The 27440-nt window shown below is 39.5% G+C and overlaps 1 protein-coding gene across 12 annotated transcripts in view; it reads left to right on the top strand.

The window, feature by feature from the left end:
- Positions 1-27440, top strand: part of SCAF8 (SR-related CTD associated factor 8) — a 259488-nt gene that overhangs the window by 117242 nt on the left and 114806 nt on the right. For 4 of the 12 annotated variants that reach the window (XR_008625803.2, XR_008625802.2, XR_008625804.2 and 1 more), the window contains one exon: positions 10207-10467. The exons of 7 other annotated variants lie outside the window; for them this stretch is intronic. The gene's annotated coding sequence lies outside the window, so the exon portion shown is untranslated. Of the gene's footprint in view, positions 1-10206; positions 10468-25135; positions 25304-27440 lie in introns of all 12 variants that reach the window. One more of the 12 variants, XR_010112542.1, reaches the window with a different exon arrangement.

Genomic DNA, 27440 nt, shown 5'->3' on the forward strand with positions numbered 1-27440 from the left:
ACATGCCACCTTTACCATCTTACTCCCCTCCCAGCAGAGAAACTTGCCTCTTTTCCTTATGTAACTAGTAGATGGGACTATAGTAATTTGTTTCAGTAACCTCTCAACTCATTTAAATGATCTGGTCTCTGCCTCAAGACCAGTGGTTCTCAGCTAGAGTTGATTTTGCTTTTTCTCCGCCCAGGGGACAGTTAGCAGTTTTTGGAGACACTTTCTGGTTATCGCAACTTGGTGTGGGGTACTGCTGGCATCCAGTGAATATTAGAGATTAGGGTGCTGCTAAATATTCTATAGCGCATAGGGTGGCACCACCCCATAACAAAGAACTGTCCCCAAATGTCTGGAGTGCCCAGGCTGGGAAACCTTGCTCTAGTTTTAGACATATCACACTGTAGGTCCTGAGCAAATTTTTAATTATCCTGGTTCACTCAGAACACTGCATCATCAAATGTCTTCTCTTTCCTGTATTTTTTAATTTTTTATTATTATTTTTAGATAGAGTTTCACTCTCGTTGCCCAGGCTGGAGTGCAATGGTGCATCTCAGCTCACTGCAACCTCCGCCTCCCGGGTTCAAGTGATTCTCCTGCCTCAGCCTCCCGAGTAGCTGGGATTACAGGCATGCGCCACCACGCCTGGCTAATTTTGTGTTTTTAGTAGAGACGGGGTTTCTCCATGTTGGTCAGGCTGGTCTTGAACTCCCGACCTCAGGTGATCCGCCTGCCTCGGCCTTCCAGAGTGCTGGGATTACAGGCGTGAGCCACCGCGCCCCGCCTTCCTGTATTTTTTTTAAACTCTCTCTCTTCACTGACACCAGGTGTTGCTATTAATGTGCTCAAATCTCTCACTTATAAAAAAGACTAAAACCTCTCTCTTTTCTAGTTACTGGTCTGTTTGTTCTTTTGTAGAATGATCTTTGGGAAGAGTGTTTTCATTTATCTCAGTCTCTTCATCTTTTATTCCTTAGTGCACTGTCGTTGACTTTTGACCCCACCAATCCATTGAAATTTCTTTCCAAAGTCACTAGTGATCTGTTGACCAAATCTAGCAGCCATTTTCATTGCTTATCTTAATTGATAGCACCACAGATTTAATGTTAGTGACTACTTTCTTGAAACTGCTCCCTTGACTTTGCAGACCACTCTCCTGTGCCCATCGTCAGTGTTTCTTTTTTGAATTCTACAACTTCCCATGTGGTTCCATCTGTTCACACATGTTCATGCCCACATGAGCTCACTTAGGACCAACATACCAGTGAGTACACCATTGATACTCAGGTCTGCCTGACTTTCTACCTAGATAGCTTGTAAGTATCTCAGGCTTAATCTCTATATTTTCTCTTCCTAATTCCCACCAAAAATGTTTTCTCTTTTCCCAATGGTTGACATTCCCATTCTTTCCATCTCCCAAGTTAGAGACTAGGAAACTATTCTCTTTTGCTCTCATCCCTTAGTATCAAAGTGGTTAGGATTTTTACTCACTAAACATAACTGAAATTTGCATTTCCATTGCCTTTGCCTTGGTTCAGTCCTGTTTTTTGCGGGGGACGGAATTTCACTCTTGTTGCCCAGGCTAGAGTGCAGTGGCATGATCTTGGCTCACTGCAACCTTCGCCTTCCAGTTTCAAACGATTCTCCTGCCTCAGCCTCCCAAGTAGCTGGGATTACAGGCGCATGCCACCATGCCCAGCTAATTTTTGTATTTTTAGTAGAGATGGGGTTTCACCATGTTGGCCAGGCTGGTCTTGAACTCCTGACCTCGTGATCTACCCACCTTGGCCTCCCAAAGTGTTGGATTACAGGCGTGAGCCACTGCGCCCGGCCTTGATTCAGTCCTTCGTTGACAGTTCCAGTGGCTTCAAAACTATCTTCCAGGCTCAACACTGACAAACACAACTTCTGCAATGCTTACCAGAGTAATTTTTCCAGAATTTTCCTAGGTAAAGAGAGAGCGTAGCATCTGGAGCTTACGTTGCCAGAGTTTGAATTGAGGGCAAATCATTTTTCTTTTTGGTGCTTCAGAATTCTCAGTGGGAATGAACATGTTAGTACCAATTTTATAAAGTTGATGTAGAGTTAAGTGACTGAGTACATGTAAAGCTCTTGGAACAGTTTCTGGGTAAATAATGTTAGCTGCTATTAGTTTATATGATCATTAATGTTGTAATACACATCTGAACACACCTACCAAAAGTTCTTCATTTCTGTGGTAACCTACCAAATAAAATTTAAACTGCTTATTCTGACTTGCTGGACTCATCATGACCTAACTCTGTTTACTTTTCCAGTTTCTTATCTGATCTCTGCTGTAAATACGATGTGTTTCAGCAATTTGATACCCTTAGCAGTTCCTCCAGAGTGCTTTTACTGCTTGACTGTTTCTTCTCCCTGAAATGCTGTCCCCATCTCCACCGTATAGACTCCTACTTGTTGACCTGTTTGCTTTTTTGATTTTAAGCAAATGAGCTCTTTGAGGACAGAGATCTTATTAATGCTTATGTCTGACTCATAGTACACATTTAGTAAAAATTTGTTGAAAGCATAAATGAACATTTAAAAAACGAGAAGAGACTGGGCACAGTACACTCCCAGCACTTTGGGAGGCTGAGGTAGGAAGATTGCTTGAGCCCAGGAGATCGAGACCAGCTTGAGCAACAACGTAAGACTCCATCTCTACAAAAAACCTAAAAATATTAGCCAGGTATGGTGGTGTGCCCTGGTGGTTCCAGCTACTTGGGAAGCTGAGGTAGGCAGATCACTTGAAGATCAGTTGAGCCCAGGAGGTCAAGGCTTCAGTGAGCTATGTTCACGCCTCTGCACTGCAGCCTGGGCGACAAAACGAGACCCTGTCTTTTTTTTTTTCTGAGACAGAGTCTCGTTCTGTTGCCCAAGCTGGAGTGCATGATCTCACCTCTCTGCAACCTCCGCCTCAGTACCAAGTAGCTGGGACCACAGGTGCTTGCCACCATGCCTGGCTAATTTTTTTTTTCTTTTTTTCTTTGAAGACGGGGTTTCACCATGTTGGCCAGACTGGTCTTGAACTCCTGACCTCAGGTTATCCACCTGCCTTGGCCTCCCGAAGTGCCGGGATTACAGGCGTGAGCCACTGCACCCAACCAAGACCCTGTCTTCAAAACAAAACCTAGAAGAATCAAACCACTGAAATCTGGAAAAATTAGTTACTTGCTACACAAAGCCTTGTACCAGCAACTTCAGCATCACTTGGAAACTTATGATGCTCGGAATCTTAGGCTCCATCCCAGAGTCACCGAATCAGGATCTGCGTTTTTAAAAGATCCTCATGTGATTCACAGGTGTGATAAAATTTAGTTGTAGTTCATTTATCTTTTCCCCAACAAACACAGGTTTTCATACATTCGAAGTCTTATTTTTGATGTTACTGTAGATTAAAAGAATTTTGTAAATAAGCTTAGTGACAAGAAAAGTGAAACAAATTTAAAAATAGCAGTTAAACTGAATAATGATTTTGTTTCCTCCTAAGACAACAGTTAGCATAAGCCATATGTACAGTTGTTTCTGAAGGCGAGATCATTTTTTAAACTAGAGCTGCTCCGTGGTGTATTTAAGAGTTTTATTTGATACCATCTCTGGTAATATTAGAGCCTTGAGAGCATGTCTCATATGAATATTTTTATTTTGCCTATAGATTGAATTTCATGAAATGTTGAGGTGGAAGTCTGTGGATTAGGACTGAGGGAATACCTTATTTGGTTCTTTCTGATTTTTTGACAGGCCTCCCTAAGTTTGTCCTAGGCCTCACTCTACCTTAGTAGATACTGGCAATGTGCCCATTAGGAGAGAATAGAATTCAGTAAAATGTGAAAGGTTTTTAAAATGTGTCATTGATAAATAAGATGAAAAGATTGGAAACCATCAAAGCTTTATTACTTAAAAGTTAACGTAGGCACTATGTTCAGCTCAAGTACCTTAAGAGGTATGTCTTCGTGCTTACACATCAACATACAGAGGTTAATGTTGTTATATGGCACAACTTTTGTGTAGGAAATGTTTCAGTCACAGTATTAAAGTTTCTATTAAAATATTTCTAAAAATATGGGAAATGTGACATTTTAAATTAATGGGCCTGAAAAAAATAGCTTAAAGTTAAATGTTTTTATCGGATTATAAGAGTTCCAAGTTTCTTTCTAGATTATTTGAAAAAGTTTACAAAATGCTATTTTAAACAGACTTTCAACCCGTTTCAAAACTCAAATATAGATGCCTGAGGGTTGAGAGAGAAAGAGAGTGTGTTACCACATGTTTATCATTGGAATGTAGAAACAAATTCATACTCAATTCAGCAAATACTTATTGAATAATATATATATTTCAGATGCCTTGATAAAAATTGGTGACCGTAGGTAATTGAGAAAGATATTACGTTATTGACAGAACACAGTTCCTGCCTTCAAGGAGTTTACCTTTTAGTGAGAAACAGCCAGTAAACTCTATTTCAATATAATGTATGAATTGCTGTAACAGATGGGTACATAAGATACAGCTAGAACATAGAGAAAGGATGCTAGTTGCTGGATTTTCATTAGAAGATGCATTTTTGTTTCAGCAAATTAACTTCCTAAGTCTCAATATCCTCATCTATAAAACTAGAAATAAAAAGTACCTGGAAGACTCATTTTGAGGGTCAAATGAAAATACATGTGCAGTGCTTAGTACAATACATAAAACAGACTGCATAATAAATGTTGACTGCTGCTAATACTTAGTGGCCATTACTTAGGGAATCTTTCCTTCTGTCTTTGTGATTTCTGCTTCCCTTTGTCTCTCCCTTCCTTATTTATTTATTTATTTATTTTATTTTCAATATTCGTAGCCCTAGTCCATGGATTTGAAGGAAACATTGCTAAAATCATGGAGGTCAAATTTAGGTTTCTTTGGACATTTCTTTTCTCCTGTTGTCCCTTCCCTGCCCACCCAACATGAATAACCCTAGTCTCCTCTTTAACTTTTGAAAGTTTCCGGAACAGTAATGGTAGGGTCCTTTTACAGCATGATGTCACGTGTTACTCAAGACTTGTACTGTCCAGTATGGTAGGCTTTAGTCACCTATTGCTATTTAAATTTATAAAAAATTAAAAATTCAGTTCCTCAGTCAAACCAGTCACACTTAAATGCTCAACAGCCACATTAGCTAGTGCCTACCAAATTGAGCGGCACAAATACAGAACATTTCCAGGAAGTCCTATTTTATAGCGTTACTCTAGAAGAGCAATTGCTGATAACAGGCTGTTTACCTTAATTAAAATTATATGATTCAGAATTCTCTGTCCCAAACTATATTTAAATTTTTTTTTTTTTAATTCTCACTTCTGGTTAGTTTCCATTAAGGAAACAGCATGCTTCACAATGCTGATTCTTATTTTTATAAATATAAACTCTACATTGGTATTTCAATTTGTGTTTTAAGACTTACTAAAATGTCTTGGGGTGATTTTTTCAAATATAATTCAGTGAAGTTTTCAGACTCTTTTAAGTCACATCTTTAAAATGCTATTTCTGATTAAAGATAACGTAACATAATGTTGCGATAAATATGTATTCTGCTCTACAGTAAATATATAGACTGCTTTACTCCCTTCTTTCTTCTTCAGTCTTTTATGTATTATATTTGCCTTTTCTGAGCAACTCAGCTTGCTTTTTCCAAATACAGACAGTATTCAGTTAGGGTGTTTCATACACCAGCTGCCATTTACATCTATGTTATTACCTATGGCAGACACCTACACATGCTGACAGACAATTTTAAGTCAGTCAGTCCATCCTTAAGATTACCAAAAGACCAGAAAGATTATCTACTGACTGCTGCTGGGCAGATTTTACACTGAGTTTGAAGTGTTCAGTTATATATAACATTCTGGCTCAGTTCGTCAAGAACTCATCCATAAATCTTCCTGGAAGTGTCCTCATGTGTAGCTGTCAGGATCTTTCCAGAGAGACTTTTAAAAAAATTCTGTAACCCTAAAAATGATGTTTGCTACTTTTTGATTTGTTGCAATATAAACAGGTAATATTTACAGACAATATAAGTAAATAGTTCCTTTTCATACTATGAACTACGTTATTGCCATGTTGACCTGTTGAGTTCACTGTATACTTTATGAAGCCATATTCTCAACAATATATCATGATATCAATGATCTTTAGTAATTAGTCTTTTATTCTGAAAGATTGGGTACCAGATCAGAGTTGAAGAGAAAGTGAATAAGCCTTTAATGTTTTAACAATATCTTGGAGTTTGAAAACGCCATAGAGATCACTGGCTGTATTTTTTAGAAAAGAAAAAATTTAAAAGAAATTGTGACTTATAGTCATGGGCCTACGTAGCAGTTTTCTTTTTTAATGTATACTTTATTCCATATAAGTTGGTATATAATTAAATGTTTACAGTTTACACATCTCTATAGAAATGCAATGAACAAATTTGAATTCAGAGAGACTCAAAGAGGGCCAGGTACTTCATGTCTCATTGTCTCAGTTTTTTTTTTTTTTTATGTAAAATGGGCTAGTTATTGTGTTGAGCTTAAGTGTTTGTTTTGAAGACCTGAAGAGTAATGCATGGTACTAACACATGCCACAGCATGGTTGAATCTTGACGATACTGTGCTAAGTAAAAGAAGCCAGACACAGGCTGGACGTGGTGGCTCACGCCTGTAATCCCAGCACTTTGGGAGGCCGAGGTGGGTGGATCACTTGAGGTCAGGAGTTTGAGACCAGCCTGACCAACATGGTGGAACCCTGTCTCTACTAAAACTACAAAAAACTTAGCTGGGCTTGGTGGTGTGCGCCTGTAATCCCGGCTACTTGGGAGGCTGAAACAGGAGAATCGCTTGAACTTTGGAGGCAGAGGTTGCAGTGAGCCGAGATCGTGCCATTGCGCTGCAGCCTGGGCGACAAGAGCTGAAACTCCATCACACACACACACACTCTGAAACTCCATCACACACACACACACACACACACACCCCCAGACACAAAAGATCACATATTACGATTTATTTATATGAAATGTCCAGAAAAGCCAAGTCAGTAGAGACAGAAAATAGATAAGTAGTTACCAGTGGCTTAGGGGTGAGGGGGTGGGAAATTATGGAGAGTGACGGCCGATGGGTACAGTTCCCTTTCAGCATGATGAAAATGTTCTGAAATTCGTGGTGGTGGTGGTGGTTATACATCTTTGTCAACATACTTAGAACTACTGAGTTGTACGCTTGATAAAGGTGAAATGTATCATATGCGAATTGATACCTCACTAAGAAAAAAAGCAGTAATGCATGTAAAGTACTTAGCAGGTACCTGTTACATAATAAGCTTTTTTTTTTTTTTTTTTTTTTTTTTTGGGACGGAGTCTCGTTCTGTCACCCAGGCTGGAGTGTGGTGGTGCAATCTCAGCTCACTGCAACCTCCACCTCCCTGCAACCTCCACCTCCCAGGTTCAAACGATCCTCCCGCCTCAGCCTCCCAAGTAGTTGGGACTACAGGCATGCGCCACCGTGCCTGGCTAATTTTTGTATTTTTAGTAGAGACAGGCTTTCACCATGTTGGCCAGGCTGTCTCAATAAGCTGTCTTTATAAAGATTTTTGGCTACAGTTATTAGGAACCATTTGTGAATTTTAAGAAAAGAATGCAGAAAAACTAGGAAGTATAGGCTGGGCGTGGTGGCTCACGCCTGTAATTCCAGCAGTTTGGGAGGCCAAGGCAGGTGGATCACCTAAGGTCAGGAGTTCGAGACCAGCCTCGCCATCTCGATGGGGTGAAACCCCGTCTCTACTACAGATACAAAAATTAGCTGGGCATGGTGGCGGGCGCCTTATAATCCCAGCTGCTCGGGAAAGTGAGGCAGAAGAATCGCTTGAACCCAGGAGTCGGAGGTTGTGGTGACCTGAGATAGCATCATTGCACTCCAGCCTGGGAAACAAGAGTAAGACTCAGTCTCAAAAAAAAAAAAAAAAAAAAGAAAAACTGGAAAGTATAATATTTAGTATTGTATTTTATTTTACTACCTGAAATACAAATAATTTAACCAGTAATGGCATATTTTAATTACTTTTTCAGCAGTAGAATATAAAAAAGATATTTACTAACACTAGTTTCCAAATTCAGGTAATCATAGCGAGTTTTTTGCAAGAAAGAATCCCATGTTTTAGTCAGTATTACAGTACTATTTCAATACTTTTCTTAATATGAATATATAAGCCATTAAAATGGCAGATTATGTGTTGTATACATTTTACCATATTTTTAAAAATAATAAATACTAAGTCTCGTAAGAGCTTTTAATCCTTGAGAAGCCTTCTTTCTCTGTGTATTGTCCTGTCCTTTTTATTATTTCAGAAAAAGGTAATCATAGTGATAGAAATCTTTAATGATGGCAGTTTATATGCATCTTTAGTTTGTGGCTTTTAAAATGAAAATTATTACAGCTGATATCTAATATACGTATCTACTAGGTACTGAATAGGGCACCCACGGGAAGTAAATTCCATACCTTAAATTAATCTCATGTTGTTAGTGTGATAAAATAGAACACCCAGTGTTGTTGGTCTGGGAGAAAGTGATGTTTTAGCTTCGCTTCTCAGCTGTCATAGTGGTGCCAGTAACTTATAGAGTAGAAAATGCTCTGGTTAACTCGCAGAATCTGTAATAAAGAGCTGCTATAGATCTTCGTGTGATGCTAGTAGCAGAACAAAGATAGTTTTTGTTTTAAGGGCTTACATAAGGTAGTTGAGGACAAATTGTTTTAAGGGCTTACATAAGACAGTTGAGGACAAAGAATTCACTAAGGATAGCCCCAGTGCCTATGAATGGCTCTTGATGTATGATGGTTGCTCAGATATTTGTTTAATTAATTTACAGGTATTCATTGGGATGCAATTTGATGATAATTAAATGTATAAATTGTGATAACTATTTATCAAGCCAATTTTATACACTAGCATTTTGTTTGAGTGAGAGATTGGGTGGGGATGGAGATACCAGGAAATTCTGTAAGTGTTACCACCTTCAAGGAACTTAGAAAGGTGGTGGGCGATGGGGAAGATACTAAAGAATGGTGTAAAAAATGCAAGGTTGAATATAGCCAAGTGCTTCAGTACTTGGTGAAGGTGCGAAATGCTCCATATGAAGCGAAAAGAATGCAGTAGTGACTAGATTTATGGCGGAAATGGGATTTGGGGTTGGCCTCGAAGGACTATCTTAAAGGCTGAGACAGGGTGAAAGGTATTTCCATGTAGGGATACTGATCAGTTAGGAGACCAACTAGAGCAAAGGTATAAAGCCTGAGAGTCAACCCCTCGAAAGTTAATGAAATGTGAGCTCCATCTGATTGGAGCTGGGAAATCCACTTTAGGAGAAAGTGACAGACTTATGGTTGGATTGATTAAGTGAGATGGGGTTATACAGAATCTTCAGCGTGAGAAGCGGAGTAGTTCATAGTTCACATAGACTTCGAGAGGAGGAGTCAGGGTACTTAGTATGGGTTCTCTAACGGAAAAATGAATTGATGTTTAAGGAGAGATTAATTTGGTAGTTTTGTGTATGGTGCGAAAATGGGGTTGGAGAGACTCATTAATGGGTTTGCTCCATAGTGCCCTTGTGTGGGGTATACACTTTTTTTTTCTTTGAGGCACAGTGCAGTGGCGCAATCCCAGCTCACTGCAACCTCCGCCTCCCGGGCTCAAGGGATTCTCCTGCCTCAGCCTCCCAAGTAGCTGGGACTACAGGTGCCCGCCACCACACTCCGCTAATTTTTTGTAGTTTGAGTAGAGATGGGGTTTCACCATGTTGGCCAGGCCGGTCTCAAACTCCTGACCTCAATTGATCCGCCCACCTCGGCCTCCCAAAGTGCTGGGATTACAGGTGTGAGCCTCTGTGCCCGGCCGGGTGTATACTTTTATATGACACATAAGGCTGGGTCTAGGCAGAATTATAAATAGATTATTGCCTTTTGCCTTTTTTTGCCCACTGTTTTCCCCCATGTCTTTCTTCATTGTCCCCATAGACCCTAATATTATAATAGATTGTCTAGCTATCATTATAGATTCTAGACAATCAGCTGTTATTCAGTGAGTTTGTGATTTGGGGGATAATCTCTTTTTTAAAAAACACAAATTCTCACTTTAATAAGTGACTTTTGTAAACCAAGAGCTTTCCTTGTCAAATTTTCATTATAGGTTAATGATGAAATGGCAGGTAATTCACACTTTTGGACAGAGCGCACCGCCCCCGTGGAATCACCCTACAGAAGAGGCCAGCTATAAAGGATGTCTCACACCTTTAAGATCAGTGTTTCTCAATGTGTGGACCATGGATACCTGTATTAGAATACCCAAAGGATTTGTTTAAAATTCAGGCTGAGCCCTTCCCAAGACCTAATAGAGCTAAAAGCTTTGGGAGTAGGTGGAGGAAACCTGCATCTTTACCCAGCAATCCAGGTAATTTATATGCATACTACATTTTGAGACCCACTGATGAAAGAATTCTAATTTTCTATAGAGTTACTCTAGCAAGGAACCTTCTCATTTCTCATTTCTTATATATTAGGTTATTTCTACATGGAACATTTCCCAGTAGACCATATTATTTATGGTATCTTATTAGGTGGAAGCCAAAAGAACGTTAAATAATCTGCTGGTGTTTTTGGGTTAGTTTTGCACTATTTCTCACAGTGCAAGCAATTCTTGTTACCTAGTAAAACGGTTCCCCCTTTGAAGGGTTGAGTATTATTCAGATAGCACCCCAGCCTGTGGTGTATGTGTTTAATCTGTCAAATCTCATTAAATTTTTCTTCTATAAGAATGCTAATGATACCAATTTCTAGAATTAAATGATTTCTACTCTGCCTGTTGGACTGCAAATTTGAAATCCCCTATAATAATTAGATCCCAACTTAGAGTATATTATAATGACCATTGAACCTATATCTAAAAATTCTAGTAACTTAACTATCCAGTCTTAAAAAAAAAAAATTAAAACAGGAATTCCAAAACAATCTCAGAAGTTAGAATAGGTGAAGTTAGCCTATTTTAGATGTGTGCAGGGATGGCAGTGGGGGGGGGGGGGGAGAGTTGGATTACTAAGTATCATTTATTTCTTGCTGGGTAAAAATTCAAATACAAGACCTTATAGCTGCCTTTTTATTACACTTGTCTTCCTTTTAGCTTTATTGGGCTTTGGTTGGTACATATGTGATTAAATTTAGACTATTATTGTATTTGACTGACAAACACTTAAAAATGAGTTTGTTCATATTCATTTTAGGTGGAGTTAGAAATGGAACCTAAATTGTAACATATAATACAGCATGCTGCTTTTCGTTCTGGTTTTATGGTAACATTGAAACTAAAATGTTTCTTTCTAATGTGTCCATCCTGACTGCCATCCTTAAACTAGAGCCTCTTGTCTGCTATCTGAAAAGAGCAACAGCAGGAAGGAAGCAATTGATTTATACACATTTGAATTAGTCTTTAAAGCCCAAGGCCTGTGTTTGTTCAAGAAGAGACAGAAGCAGCAGTAATGCGCTGTGCATCAGGTGGATTAGTTGCAAATGTGCAAGCTATCATCTTTCTAAGAAAAGCATTTTAACAAGGCAAATTTGTGCCTAGCTCTTCTTTTTTTTCTGTATATCTGTTGTGTTGATTTTTAATTTGGATTGTTTTCCACTGGCTTTAAAAATGCAAGTCTTTTTCAAAGAAAGGAGAAAGCATTTTGTAGCCAGTAGTATTTCAAGATTCCGTCATAATGTACATTGATTATACATCAAACTATATATAGTGTAGTTAGCTGGATGTAGACTGTGTAGCTTTGTAGTTTGCAACTTAGTTGTATATTTAAATGAGAAACAAGTGACTAACTGGATCCCATCAAGGTGGGTGTTAAGTACAGCCTCAGCCATAAAGGACTTAATCAGGCCGGGTGCAGTGGCTCATGCCTATAATCCCAGCACTTTGGGAGGCCGAGGCAGGTGGATCACCTGAGGTCAGGAGTTCGAGACCAGCCTGACCAACATGGAGAAACCCCGTCTCTACTAAAAATACAAAATTAGGCGGGCGTGATGGTGCATGCCTGTAATCCCAGCTGAGGCAGGAGAATCGCTTGAACCAGGAGGCGAGGTTGCGGTGATCCAAAATCACGCCATTGCACTCCAGCCTGGGCAACAAGAGCGAAACTCCCTCTTAAAAAAAAAAAGACCTAATCAATACGTTTCCAAGGAGAAAGCGGGATTTTGAAATTCCTACTAGCTGCCAAAAGACAAAATGTTCCTGACACAGCTTTACTACCAAGTGAAAAAATTAAAAAATTCATTAGCTATAGCAAAAATCAGTTTTCAGTTTTTCCGGTTACCAGTTTTCTGGAAATCATTTGATTTTCAAATCTGCTGTTAGATTGCATTGTGCTTTTATTGAAATAGAGCATCTGGAGACTCTGCTATAGATGCTCTGCTTCAGAAATGAAGATGTCTCCATTAAATTTGGTCATAGTAGCATGAAATCTTTTAGCTGAATATAAAACATTTCGACACCTTTAAAGGATAAACGCTCATACCTTCAGGACTGTCAATTCATTTTATTAGTTATGTGGTATTAGATGCATCTCCCTTGGTGCATACTCTTAATTGTTAATTTAAAGTTCCTTGTAGTTTTAATTTTAAAGGACTTATTTGGAATGTTATTACATTCCTCTCATTTTGTAATCACCAACAGAATTTTGCCATTGCCAGATAATTTAACTAGTGCAGGAATTTGACTTTGTTATATACTCATGAGGGGCAAATTCTTTACTGATCATTTGATGGTTAGCTTTGCCAGAAGATTAGGAGTATTACTGTTTCAGTTTCCCAAGATGATAAGTCTTTGAAAGTGGACAAGAGAATTGACTCAGTAAAGGTTACAGCCACAAAGACAGCAGAATTGTAAAATCATTCTCATTGCTGATAAAATTGAGTCTTTAAATGCATAGTTGCATACATGCATGAATGCATGCATGCACACACACACACACACACACACACACACACACACACACACCCCCACACCCACACCCACACTTTGGGAATGTAATCTGTAAAATATGTTGCCAGTCTCAGAGGAAACTGTAAAATAAGTGGAGTTTTCATTGTCCTGGCTTTCTTTTCTGCTTCTTTTTATTGATTTTTAAATTAGCCTACCCCAATATCTTCCAGGGAATTTTTAAAAAGTTATCCTTCTGTCTTTCTTGAGGTTCCTCATATACTCTCACTCACACGCACATTTTCACGAGAGCGAAGTCTACCTTTAACTGAAATGAATGACTGCTGAATGATCAGGAACTCCAAGTCCACATGGAATTCTTGCTCTTTGGTCCCAGACTCTCCCTTCTGTGTCCCCCTTAGGCAGGTGAGCATTCTGTAGTTTGTAGCCACAGCTCCACCTGGTTTGGGTTTTCTTCCTGTCATTGCCTTATTCCAGTTAATCATTACCTAGACTAGTTGCTAAGCTGAAAATTCATGTTGTGGAATTTCATATTGGATAACATAGTTACTTTTCTTGTTTTTTGAACAATGCTTTCAAAAAATAAAGGAAAAAAACGAATCTCTTAATTATAGCATTTTGGAGCCTTAACATTTGATCAGCATTTAAAAGCAGTGTTACATGTTTGAATTGTGGTGGTTCTTGAAACTGTTTTACTGCCTTCTTTGTCCTCATGGAGAATGTTGTCCTAAGCACAGAACTTGTCATTCGAGTATCTTGAGGATTTGTACAAATTGTTTATCCTGTGACATCAATTCTTTGTGCTAACTGGTTTCTGCCTTTGACAAGGCTTTTGAAATTTGTGCAACAAAAGCTTCCAGGGGTGAAGGACAATGTAGTTTTGTTCACTGCTAATTCCTGGAGTGGTTAACACTGTTTGGGGTGATACCTTGATTAAAGCAGACAAGAAAATATGTGAGGATAGCTGTGGAAATAGAAAATATAAAAATTTTAACATTCTCACACTGAGTGACTTTTCATGTAAAGGTTTATTTCCTTTCAGAAATGCTGTCACTTTACTCAATTCAGTGATTTTTTATTTTTTCAAATTAATATTAGTTTGTTTTGACAAATGAGTTTATCAGATTGTTCATCTGACCAAAAATTTTAAAAGTTCGGTACTCTGTCTTATTCTTTTGTCGTGAACATCTCTCATGCTGATCTCATAATACCTGTTTTCTTTCTACCATCTACAGCACAGTCGTTTTTCCTTTTTCTTCTTGTCATTCAAAATGGTGCTTATTTCACATTTTTGTCTGTTTTATTTTAAAATAATACATGTTTATCATAACTTATTCAACCAATAACAAAGGAGATGAAGTAAAAAATTCATAATTAGCCAGCCAGCCTAATTCTTCTTCTGCAGAGGCAACCATTATTAGTTCCTCATGTGTTCTTCTAGATGCTTCCCGAGCATATAAGCTGCACATCATTTGTAATGCCTGCATAATATTCTGCTATTTGCTTAACCATAATTTACTTAACCAATTTTCTGTCTTTCTTTTTTTTTTTTTTTGAGATGAAGCCTTGCTCTTGTCTCCCAGGCTGGAGTGCAATGGCGTGATCTCGGCTCACTGCAACCTCTGCCTCCCAGGTTCATGCGATTCTTCTGCGTCAACCTCCCGAGTAGCTGGGATTACAGGCACCTGACACCATGCCCGGCTAATTTTTGTATTTTTTTTTTTTTTTTTTTTAGTAGAGATGGGGTTTCACCATGTTGGCCATGCTGGTCTCGAACTCCTGACCTCAGGTCATCTGCCCACCTCGGCCTCCCAAAGTACTGGGATTACAGGTGTGAGCCACCGTGCCTGGCCCTAGTTAACCAATTTTCTCCTGAGAAACACGTTTCCTGTTTTTCTGTTGTACCCAGTATCTGCAGTTTCCCATGGTGCTCCAGTCCTCTACTGAGGAGCATTTCAGCTGTTTCCTGTTCTCTCTGTTCTACCCAGTCTTGACAGAGTTTGGAAGGATATTTTTCTTAGACATGTTATTTTAGAGCACTCTCAGGGATTCAGTAGTTACATGGAATTTCTTGATGTAATGTTTTGTTTTGTTTTGAGATAGAGTTTTACTCTTGTCACCCAGGCTGGATTGCAGTGGCATAATCTCGGCTCACTGCAACCTCTGTCTCCTGGGTTCAAGCAATTCTCCTGCCTCAGCTTCTCAGGTAGCTGGGATTACAGGTGCCCACCACCACACCTGGCTAATTTTGTATTTTTAGTAGAGAGGGGGTTTTGCCATGTTGGCCAGGCTGGTCTCGAACTCCTGACCTCAAGTGATCCACCCACCTGGGCCTCCCAAAGTGCTGGGATTACAGGCGTGAGCCACCATGCCCGGCTGTGATTTAATGTTTATAATTTTAAAACCCATGAATGTTTTCAGGGAATTAGAGTTAACTTTTAGAAAATTGCTTTTGTAGTGTCCTGTGTTATCCTTATATGAGTAAAGCATTATCCTGTAGGCTGAGAGTAGAGAGTACAAAACAGAGGCCAGGCCCTGATGGATTCACCATGAGGCTTCACTCTTTCTCTTCACCTTTCACTACTGAAAGCTGTTAGTATGTGTCTATTCACTATGTGATCCTAGGACATATTTTACTGATATGATTATTTGAGTAGGAGTTTGTGTGGTGGCAATTGTGGGTTGTTTTTTTGGCGGGGCCGGGCTGGGGGGTTGAGACAGGGTCTGGAGTGCAGTGGCATGATCTCAGCTCACTGCAGCTTTGACTGCCTGAGCTCATGCAATTCTCTTGCCTCAGCCTCCTGAGTAGCTGGGACCACAGAAAGGAACCACCATGCCCAGCTGATTTTAAAAATTATTTGTAGAGGGGAGGTCCTGCTATATTGCCCAGGCTGGTCTCAAACTCCTGGGCCCGGGCGATCCTCCCACCTTGGCCTCCCAAATTGCTGAGATTACAGGTATGAGCCACTATGCCTGGCCCAGCAATTGCTTTAACAGTGGTTAATATGGATATTCCTTGAGCCAGAAGCATAATTTTCCCCATCTGATGCCCAAAATATGAAAGGAAAGAGAAGACATTTACAGGTCTGCAGAAGCAGGGCCCCACAAGGTGGCTACAGATATTGTTATGTGGGGCAGGGGTAGGGGAGGGAGGCGGTAGGGAGTTGTATGAAAAGTTTAGATCATTTTTTAGTAAAAACTCTATCTTTTAAGGGTGAATTATTTAAAATATGTCCTTATAGGCTGGGCGCGGTGGCTTATGCCTGTAATCCCAGCACTTTGGGAGGCCAAGGTGGGCAGATCACCTGAGGTCAGGAGTTCGAGACCAGCCTGGCCAACGTGGCGAAACCCTGTCTCTACTAAAAATACAAAAATTAGCTGGGCATGATGGTGCACGCCTGTAATCCCAGCTACTCGGGAGGCTGAGGCAGGGGAATTGCTTGAACCTGGGAGGCGGAGGTTGCGGTGAGCCGAGATTGCGCCACTGCCCTCCTGCCTGGGTGCCAGAGCAAGACTCCATCTCAAAATAAAATAATGAAATAAAATATGTTCTTATAGTTACTTGTATAGCAGTCATATTTTCCCTAAGTGCTGGTTCCTTAGGAGCAAGGACTATGCCTTGTCACCCTTGTATCCCCAGCAGTGCCTTGCATGTAGTACAGCAAATATGGGCTGATTAATTAATAAACAGAAATAGATGTGCCATACACATATGCAAGTCCTAGTTATCAAAGTTAAATAAAAATGTCATTTTTCCCAATTCATTACTCTTATCTAAGCAATGAATAATTTCTTGAAAAAGGAACTCTGTTATATGTATTCTGGGCAAAAACTGGCTAACTCACTAGTTCACAGCTATTTTTATTATACTTTGTTAAAACAAACAAAATGGGCAAGATTAAGGATGCTGTATTCTCCTGCTGTTGGAATGAAATTTGGTTTGAGTGTTCATCACTGAAAAGTATCATTTTAAATTCTTTTCTACTTCATTTTCTGCAGTGGAAAGTTACAGAAATACAGTTTGAAGGAAATAATTTCAGCCTACAATAATTAAAAATATTGCCATGGGTTTTTAAAAACTGATTTTCCTTTGAACTCTTGTACAGTATTTTGATGTGCATGACAATGACACATATGGAGGCTGTCTTTGACGTCAGCATCTCACTTGGCATTGTCTCACATGCAGGTAAAACTTGCCTATTGGAAGTTTCTATAAATGTAATAAACCTACCTACAGTTTATTTCTGATAGCCTTTGGGATTTAAGAGAGAAAACCAATACTTTAATTGTTTTAAAATCAAGGAAGCAAAATATCCATGGGAAGGTGAGCTACTTAGCATTCAACAATGCAAAGTTTCAAAGCATTTTGCAAATTTTAAATATACGCTATAATTCTTCTATAATTGGTGTCTTTGGTACTTTTTGGGTAAATTGGAGTTATTCCAAAATAATTATATTTTATAGCACTTTTGACACCATAACACTTAGCAGCAGGATTTTTAAATTAAAGTACTGTTTAGTTCTTTGCATTCTGTGATATTATGTGTATGGACAACTTTAATTGAAATGTCTAATTCTGGTAGAGGAGGAGATCTCATTAATTGAAAATTATAAAAGGTTTCAAAAATAAGTATTTTTTAAATTATATCTTTTTTTTTTTGGTGTCATTTTCAAAGAATAAATATTCTTAGTTGGGCCTCTGAAAATCACTTACGGAGCGAATTGCACTTCGGGATTCTATACTTGTACCAGTAGAGGTCACTGTGCACCTGTAAAAGGAAACCCAGTGCTTGCTTCTAGGGATGAGCTAGTTATCCAGAATGTTATAACTAATAACATGAGCTAGTTATCCTAGAATGTTATAACTAATAACAATCATTGATATTTCTGGGAACTTAACCAAATTCCCACCCCACTCCCACCTCACCTCTTAACAAAATCACTTGCCTGTTATCATCTGAGAGTCACCTGTTACTGTCTGTCCACATAATGGAAGCGTATTCTGATGAGGTTAAGTAGAGCCCCGGCACACTGTCTCATAGTATACTTAGGTGAATCAGCCGAAGCACCAGAAACTATGATTTCACAGAAGCAGCCATTCAAACTCTCAGTTTCAGAGTTTGAAAGAACTTTAACATTCATCAGATTCAGCATCTGAGATGGGGTTGGAGACTTTTTCATCTATTCTTAACATTTAATTTGCAAATCCAAAATTGTTTCAAAGGTATTCTTTTCAGTACTGTCGTCTATTTAAGAATGAGATTTTACTTATTAAAACTGTTTAGACGTTTACAGTATTATAGTGTCCATGCTACATAGTGTTTGATTCTCTGAGTGTCCAACAAAATATTCGTAGAATATTGTTTTATATGATTATCGCCACAGAGGTTTCTGATAACAGAGGAGTATGTGAGAACTGAACAAAATGCTGGTTTGTTATAAAACTGCAATGGTGTCCTTACCAGATAGTCAAAACAAATGTGTAAATCTCCAATCAGCCTTGTGCAATGACCCAAGTTCCTGTGAAGGTGGCTGTAAAAGGTGATAAAGGAATGTCGTGAATGGAGCAAGCAGCGGGGAATCATAGACCAATGTGATTGGGCCTCAGTTTACAGAAGGAGAATACAATGTAGGTGCTTTCATGGGTCCCTTCAGCTCTAACACTCTCATCTTCAGTGCAGAGGGCACATTGCAGTGGTTAGCAACATGGGTCCTGGAGAGAGTGCCTGGATTTGAGTTATGACTCTGCCACTTAGTCATGAGGTTATCTTATAGTTATCCTTTCTGCACCTGTTTCGACATCTGTAAAATGGGCTTGATACTAGTACCTGCCTCGTAGCATTGTGGTATGCAGTCATTGAGTTATATAGGTAAAGTACTTAGAATAGTACATAGAATGTAGTAAATATTCAATCTGCTATAATTGCATACCCATTTTTTTCCTAAATAGAACTCATGCTGGGATATGGTAGCTGAATTCTTAAACCTCACTCTATTGACTGCTCTCTGAGGATCAAAACAGAGTATATTCTGTGTTTTCACTAACTCTCAATGAATAACATCTATGTCAAGGAACCAGATGTGTATAGAATCTTTAATGATTTAAATTTTCTCTACTTTTTTTTATTTAAAGCTCTTCCTGTGCTCATTCCTGTACAATGAGTTTTTTTTTTTAATCTGGAATTTTTTCTATGGAGTACATAATCACATTTTTAGTTGCTGTTTTTAGTGACTCATATTGGTGCTTTTTTTGCAATTAAATGTCCTAGTTTCAGTGAAAGTCACAAAATACAGTATTTTTTTCAGTATTTCTCTATAGCATTCCAATTTTTATAGTATTTTTTCACATTAGAAATCTGTTAGGTCATTTATAAGGCATTTGTGCATTTGTCTTCAACAGACCCAATTAAAAATTTTAAAGCAGTAATTTGATTATTCGTATTTGGACTCTCTATTAACTTTATTAACTTTCTTTTTTTTTTTTTTGGTGGGGGTGGTGGGGGGACAGAGTCTTGCTCTGTCACCCAAGCTGGAGTGCAGTGCGCTCCAGCTTGCAACCTCCGCCTCCCAGGTTCAAGTGATTATTGTGCCTCAGCCTCCTGAGTAGCTGGGACTACAGCCGTGCGCCACCGTGCCTGGCTAATTTTTTGTATTTTTTTAGTAGAGACAGGGTTTCGCCATGTTGCCCAGGCTGGTCTCGAACTCCTGAGCTCAGACAATCCGCCCGCCCCCGCCTCCCAAAGTGCTAGGATTACAGGCATGAGCCACCATGCCTGGCTTAACTTTGAAATTCTATGTAATCAAAGTTTATTACCCACATACCAATTCAGAGTGAGGGAAACCAATATCTGGCACAGAAATATATAGACACATTTTTATAGGTATAAATTTGGTTTTGAAAGGTGGGACTGATACTAGTTAAAATTTTTATGTTCACTATATACTTTTAAACCCCGTATCCCTAAGCAATTATCTACATAGTCACTGCCTCTGTGTAGGTGGGATAAACCAACTGTAGTGAGACATTTTGGTTCCAACTTGCTATCATCTATTATAGGTAGGTGAACTGGCAGAAAAATTACCCAAATGTGATGTCTCATAAACATCTGGCCTTTCTTTAGGGATGGTCGGGTTTCCCTAGACTAGATGGAAGGCCATGAACTACATCTTTCTGATTAACTTAAGAGCCATATATTTCTTAGGCCAAGGGTGTTAAGAATAAGGTTGACCATGGTATTCCTTGAAATTATATGCCATATTACCATAATACCCAAAAATCTGTGCTCAGATTTTTTTATTTTTTTAAAGATGGAGTCTTGCTCTGTCGCCCAGCTGGAGTGCAGTGGCGTGATCTCGGCTTACTGCAGCCTCTGCCTCCTGGGTTCAAACAATTCTGTCTCAGCCTCCCGAGTAGCTGGGATTCAGGCATGTGCCACCATGCCCGGCTAATTTTTGTATTTTTAGTAGAGATGGGGTTTTGTCATGTTGGCCAGGCTGGTCTCAAACTCCTAACCTCAGGTGATCCACCTGCCTCGGCCTCCCAAAGTACTGGGATTACAGGCATGAGCCACCACACCTGGCCTGTGCTCAGATTTTTAAATGAGTCACATGTGTGAATACTCCCTCTCACCACCCCCCCCACCCCAAAACACACACACACAAAGGTGAAACAGCCTGGAATAAAACATTCCATAGTACAATATGATACCAGCTATTTCTTAAACATGATTGTGTTTTAACTTCTATAAATCAGCTATCAAAGACAGAAGTAGGCCTCTTTTTTGTATGTTTCCCCCAGCTGTATTAGGGTCTGTTATGTGTAGTGAGTCCAGAATGTTGAATTATGTCCAATAATCCAGGTGGTCTAATGGCTAGGAGACAGAGGGAACTTCTCCTGGAATATATGGCATCACCACCTATTTTATAAATCTAAGTTACAGGTTGGTTTTTTTACAAGATAAAAAAAAATCGGCTGGGCAGGTGGCTCACGCCTGTAATCCCAGCACTTTGGGAGGCCGAGGTGGGTAGATTGCCTGAGCTCTGGGGTTCGAAACCAGCCTGACCAACACGGTGAAACCCTGTCTCTACTAAAAATACAAAAAATTAGCTGGGCGTGGTGGCACGCGCCTGTAATCCCAGGTACTCTGGACGCTGAGGCAAGAGAATCGCTTGAACCCGGGAAGCGGAGGTTGCAGTGAGCCGAGATCGTGCCACTGCACTCCAGCCTGGGCTACGGAGTGAGACTCCATCCCCTGCAAAAAAAAGAATAATTACTTTTCACTGCTTTCCAGGTATTTTATAAGTTTAATAACTAAGACTATTGGAGAGAACTTATTTTAGTTAACAGAGTGACATTGTATTAAGATATATTTTGCAAATAATTTGTTTATGGAGGCTCAGGAAATAGAACACTATTTAGGTCACTTTTCAGTAACTTTTTTCCACTATGATAAACTCTTGTAACTTTTGGAATATTAAGGTTTTTTGTTGTTGTTATTGTTTTAGACAGGGTCTTTCTCTGTCGTCCAGGGAGGAGTGCAGTGGCGTGATCTTGGCTCACTGCAACCTCCGCCTCCCAGGTTCAAGTGATTCTCCTGCCTCTGCCTCCCGAGTAGCTGGGATTACAGGCATGCACCACCACTCCTGGCTAATTTTTGTATTTTTAGTAGAGTTGGGGTTTTGCCATGTTGTCCAGGCTGGTCTCGAACTCCTGACCTCAAGTGATCCACCTGCTTCGTCCTCCCAAAATGGTGGGATTACAGGTTTGAGCCACTATGCCCGGCTGGAATATTTTTACTCAATATTTTCCTTCTTTAAAATGCTTAAATAATACAGTAATTTTATTGCATATTAATAGAAGTATTTGAAGGCAAAAATTAATTTCTTAAATTTATGCTTGGGGATGACTGGCATTTCTTCTGGGTATATGGAAGCTCTAAGCTTGGAAAATACTCTGTATCATTTTAAAATTCTAAACTTTTAACCTGATTAAGACTTGAATGAATGTATCATCCCTACATTGAATGCATTCATTTATTCAGCAAACACATAGGCACCAGGCACACGCTAAAAGAAAGCAAGGTCTCTGCCCTTGAGGAATCCACAATGCAGTCAGGAAGGTAATTACTGGACAGAGTGATTGGCGCCATGGCAGAGATGTGGCAGCGTGCTGTGGAAATGCATCCATGAACCATGGAAAGGGGTGGAGTAGGGAAGGCGATTAGAGAAATTGGCACTTGACCGGCATCCTGCAGCTTGCTGGAAGTGAAGTGCATTTGCAGGGGTTACTCGAAGGCATGAAAGGGTATGGAGTGAATGGAGGGCAGGGAGTAGCTCTGCTTGGCCCCTCCCGTTGTGAGGGGCCCTCACTGCCCAGCTAAGAGCTTGCAGTTTCTCTTGTAGGCAGTAGGAGTCTATCAACAGCAGGTGCCCTGGTTCAGATTACAGATACGTTCTTACCTCCTTAACTAGCAGAGTCATGTGAAACAGGAGTGGTCTCAGGAAAAAGGCTGAGAAAGCCAGAAATTGTCTTTCAATTCCCCCTCTATTTTGGGTCCCAGTACCCCTTTCTGCATTTTGGAACATCATCTCCTTAACCACCGGAGCCTTTATCACCTCCCCAGCCTTGATCAGGAAGGATCATATGCAAGGTCAAAGGGAGAAAGAATGATTTTACCTTACCTTTTTTATTTTACACGAACATCCCCTTCCTTCTGCCCAGACCTGTTCCACATGTAAAATTTTAGCTACAGCATTTTAATTTAGGGCATTTGGATGCTGTATGGGTAAAGAGCGTATCTTTGGAGCCTAACTTCTGTCTGTCCCTGGTCTTACAGCATCAGGCAAGTTACTCAGTTGCCCTGTGCCTGAGTTTTACATCTGTTTCAGAAGGTTATAACATCACATAATAGTGTGATGATACTTAGAATAGAACTGGCACATGGTAAGCATTTTAATACATGGTAACTATTTTTTTTTCATGATCTAGATTCTAGAGAAAAATTAAGACTACAGACTTTAGGAGTATCAGACCCTTCTTGTTGTTAATATTCATTCTTAAGATTTGAGTATCCTAGAAGATATATGGAAATGGAATTGGGGAGGGAAGCTTTAGATTTAAAAGTCTCCCTCTCTTTTTAGCAGTACTTGAATTTCAGGAAAGCATACATTTCACAATATGTGTGTATTGCTAATGGGCTGGATATGGGATAAAACTAATGAAAGCCACGCCTTTGCCGTCTTGCATTATTTATTCAAAACCAGACAGCAGCTGGGCACAGTAGCTCATGCATGTTATTCCAGCATTTTGGGAGGCCGAGGCAGGAAGATCGCTTGAAGCCAGGAGTCCAAGACCAATGTGGGTAGCATGGCAAGACCCCATCTTTTAAAAATATATATAAAAATTAGTTGGGCATGGTGGTGCACACCTGTAGTTCCAGCTACTCAGTTGGCTGAGATGGGAGGATCTCTGGAGCTCAAGAGTTTGAGGCTGCAGTGAGCTATGATTGCCCCACTGCACTCCAGCCCAGTGACAGAGCAAGACCCCATCTCTAAGAAAAATAAGCAAAATAACTGGTCCAAAACCAGGTAGAAACATGATTCTAATTTTCTGTCCAGGCACCGTGGCTCATGCCTGTAATCCCAGCACTTTGGGAAACTGAGGAGGGCGGATCACCTGAGACCAGGAGTTTGAGACCAACCTGGCCAACATAGCAAAACCCTGTCTCTACTAAAAATACAAAAATTAGTGGGGCATGGTGGCACATGCCTGTGATCCCAGCTACTTGGGAAGCTGAGGCACAAGAATCGCTTGAACCTGGGCGGTGGAGGTTGCAGTGAGCCGAGGTTGCATCACTGCATTCCAGCCTGGGTGACAAAGTGAGACTGCGTCTCAAAAAAGAAAGAAAGGAAGAAAACCAGATAGCATTGTTGTGCATAAACATGTAGAAAAGTAAGGAGGGAAAAAAAGTAGCCATTCAAGAAATAAACCAGTAGCAAGGACTGGGTGAACATATTTGTGTAGGGATATTATTTGAGGGTGTTACTACTCAAGAGTTCATGTGCTCTTTTTACTGTGCTGGAAGAGGCAGAGGTAGAGACAAGTCTCTGTGGAGGAAAAGGAGGGCGCCTTGTGCTGAGAGAAGCCAAGATTGCCCTCGAAGAAGTGGCTCATGCTAGGGAGGGAGGTGACTTGGAGGTAAATGAACTGAAGCAGCTCCCCGCAGCCCTGGATACCCTTGAGCATGATGCTGAATGCAGCCGTGGATACCCTTGAGTGTGATGCTGAATGCAGTCGTGTGCTGCAGGTGATGAGCAACATGGTTGTAGTGAGAGGCTCCAAGCTCTGTGGAACCTTCACATTCTTTTATTAGAGTTTGTCTGGCAAGAGGAAGGGCAAATAATAGCAGGCTGTGAGGCTGAGTCTGGAGGCACAAAGTCTGTTGGAGATTCTTGAATGAATTGGCCTTGGGATTTAGCAACTTTGTGGGTCTTAGATCAAAGAAAATTAGAGCCAAAAGGCAGTGAAAGATTTTCCAGCCCATGAATAAGAACTCAGTATGTCAAATTGGGGAGAAGAGGAGGGAATTTGAAAAGCACGTTTAACATGCTTTGTTTCATAATGCAAAATAAAGCTTTTTAAAATCCTCATGGTTGAGGGAAGATATGTGGAATCTGATAATGTGGCAAATGATTGTAGGGGACTTAGGTTAGCAACAGTTGTGAAATGATGACAGCTCGCCTTTCTGCATGGTTTCATCATCTATAAAGCAGGAGTGAAGATAGGTGTTTACAGTAAGCATCAAATGACATGATAGGGCAAAAATTCCTTGGAAATTTGGGGAAACTTAATACAGCTTTTGCAAATGAATGGTGCTGTTTGTTTTGTTGCTAGAAATCACATTCTCAGTGTCAGGGAGTTGAAGATAAAACAGAATTCCCTCGGGTTCTTTTTAAGTGAATGAGTGAGAGAAAAGGGGCATTAGAGATTGAGTTGCCAGGTTTCACAAATGAAAATACAGGACACCCAGTTACTTCTGAATTTCAGATAAATAATGAATAATTTTTTAAATATAAATATGTCTGAAATTTCATTTAACCGGGCATCCTGTATTTTATCTTGCATCCCAATTAGAAACCTAAAATCACAGCAGAGCCAGGACACGGACTGATGGCTCAATGTCCTAGAATGTGTATGGATTTCACCTGTGCCCTGGGCCTCGCTGGACTTTTCTAGATATCTACAAGTGGCGGCTTGCTCTCTTTCTCCTCATCCCAGTACTGTGGAGTGTGGCTACAAAAGGTTTGAAGGCGTTACTGATCATTGTGGTGGTGTCAGTGATATTGTATAATAATTGTAATAATTTCTACGTATTGAGTACTTGCTATACTGGATGCTTTACGTAAATTAATTTATCCTTATAACAACCACATGAGAATAGGCACTATTATTTCACTTCACAGATGAGGAAACAACCAGTTTAGCCCAAGTTACACAGCTAATTTGGGCAAAAGGTGGGTTCTAACTGAGGAGTGTCTGATGGCAACTCCTGTGTTCTTAACATCCGTTCTACATGGTTTGGATTAAGACAGTTTGTAGCTGACCCTATGATGGAAATTCATTGAGAGCTTGTGTCCTTTTTCTTCATGATCTGTGATGTGAATTTCTCTTCATAACCACAGACTGTGTGTTCAGATCCCATGCTCTGCCATTCGTCTTTTCAGATTTTGAGTTATTTCACTTTGTTTGCCTAAAATAATACTTCATCTCGCTAATGAAGCCTGTAGATTTCAGCATGAGTGCATTCTTAATAACCTGGAAAAGTATGTAGGGACCTACAAAATCCTATGTGGGTCTGGATCCAGCATTTATCTATTGACTATACACAGATTTTGTAATGAGTTATATCAAATTAAAGAATGGAAATCCTTGTTGAAAAATATTTTATCAACCAAATTATGTTTAAAGCTATTTTTATGTTCTTTCAGCTCACTGACAGGTAACCAACTTCTCCATCTGATTTCACTTCTGCCGTGTTCTTGAAGATTTTAAAAAAGGGGACAGTTGGTTGACTATAAAACACAGAATCTATTTGTATTCAAGATCATCGATTTAAGTTTGACAAACTAAAAGAATGTAATGTTCTACTCATTTGTATGGCCAATGTCTACCCAGTAAGCTTTTTCAGTCTGGAACATTTTTAGTTTTCCTAGTGATTATAGCTTAGATTTCAGCTGTATTGAATTTCTAGAGAGATTTTTAGCGTAACTAAAACTCATGTTAAAACTCATGTGTACCTTGACCAGCTTTCACCATGTGAGCCCTCTTCTCCCCAAATAATTGTGTCTCTTGGACCAAGTTCAAAGCTCCTGAGAGCTCCTGTGTGCTCTGTGTTCTGCAAGGCTTTGTCTTTGTCATCTTTTTCATTTTTAAATCTACACTTGACAGCTGCATGTGACATTTGGGAAATTGCTTTCAAAATCTGGCATTTGGGGTTTAGTAGCCAATTTAAATATATAAGAAAACCATATCTTTTAAACTTCTTTCAGTTGAAAGCATTTGCATTCAGTATCTTTTAAACAAGGAATAAAATGAACAAGCAAGGACAAAAGGATCCAATATTGTTTAGTATCTTTTGATAACATTTTGGTAAGATGCCTGAGAAATATTCCAATGCAGTTCAATACAATTCTCCAATGGAAACTCAAAATATAAAGTGACAGCTGTAAATTTGAAGTAGATAAATTGTGAAATCTAGGAAATTAAAGATACATGTTTGGTACCATTTTTGCAGAACCCATTTATATGTAGGTTCTTAAGTAGAATTACGTTAAGTAATAGTAGTAATAATAATAAATAATTCATTGGAGAATGATCAGGAGAGAAAGTTTGCAAATTAATGACGGCAGAGCAAGTGAAGGAATTCCATGCATGTATAAATAATTTTGTCTTAATGTTTGAAACTGTTGTCATGGTCAGAGGTATTTGCTGTTGCTTTGCTAGATCATTTTTATGCACTAATTATTGTAGAGTCCTTTATCAATTTGGGAACCTACGAAGCCAGTTTTGTCAGTCTGGCTGTGTATATCCATGAGCTAATTTTTAGATATTGCTGGTAGCAACTTGATATCCCCAGTGCTTAGCAAAATGCCTGACCATGCCTAGCTCTCAGTGAATATTGTTGAATTGAAATTAAATGGCGTGGTGGGAGTGTTCATATTCCTTATAATTTAAAAGGGAAATAAAAAAGTATTTCTTTTCACTTTACATGTCCTCCTTAAGAAATGTAGGAATAGAAAATTTGAGATTCTGAAATATTTCAGTGGGGCCAGGCACAGTGTCTCACGTTTGTAATCTCAGCCCTTTAGGAGGCCTAGGTAAGAAGATAGATTGAGGCCAGGAGTTTTGAGAGCAGCGTGGGCAACATAGTGAGATCCTG

The sequence above is a fragment of the Pan paniscus genome, chromosome 5 (assembly GCF_029289425.2).
Source record: "Pan paniscus chromosome 5, NHGRI_mPanPan1-v2.0_pri, whole genome shotgun sequence".
NCBI classification, from domain to species: Eukaryota; Metazoa; Chordata; class Mammalia; order Primates; family Hominidae; genus Pan; species Pan paniscus.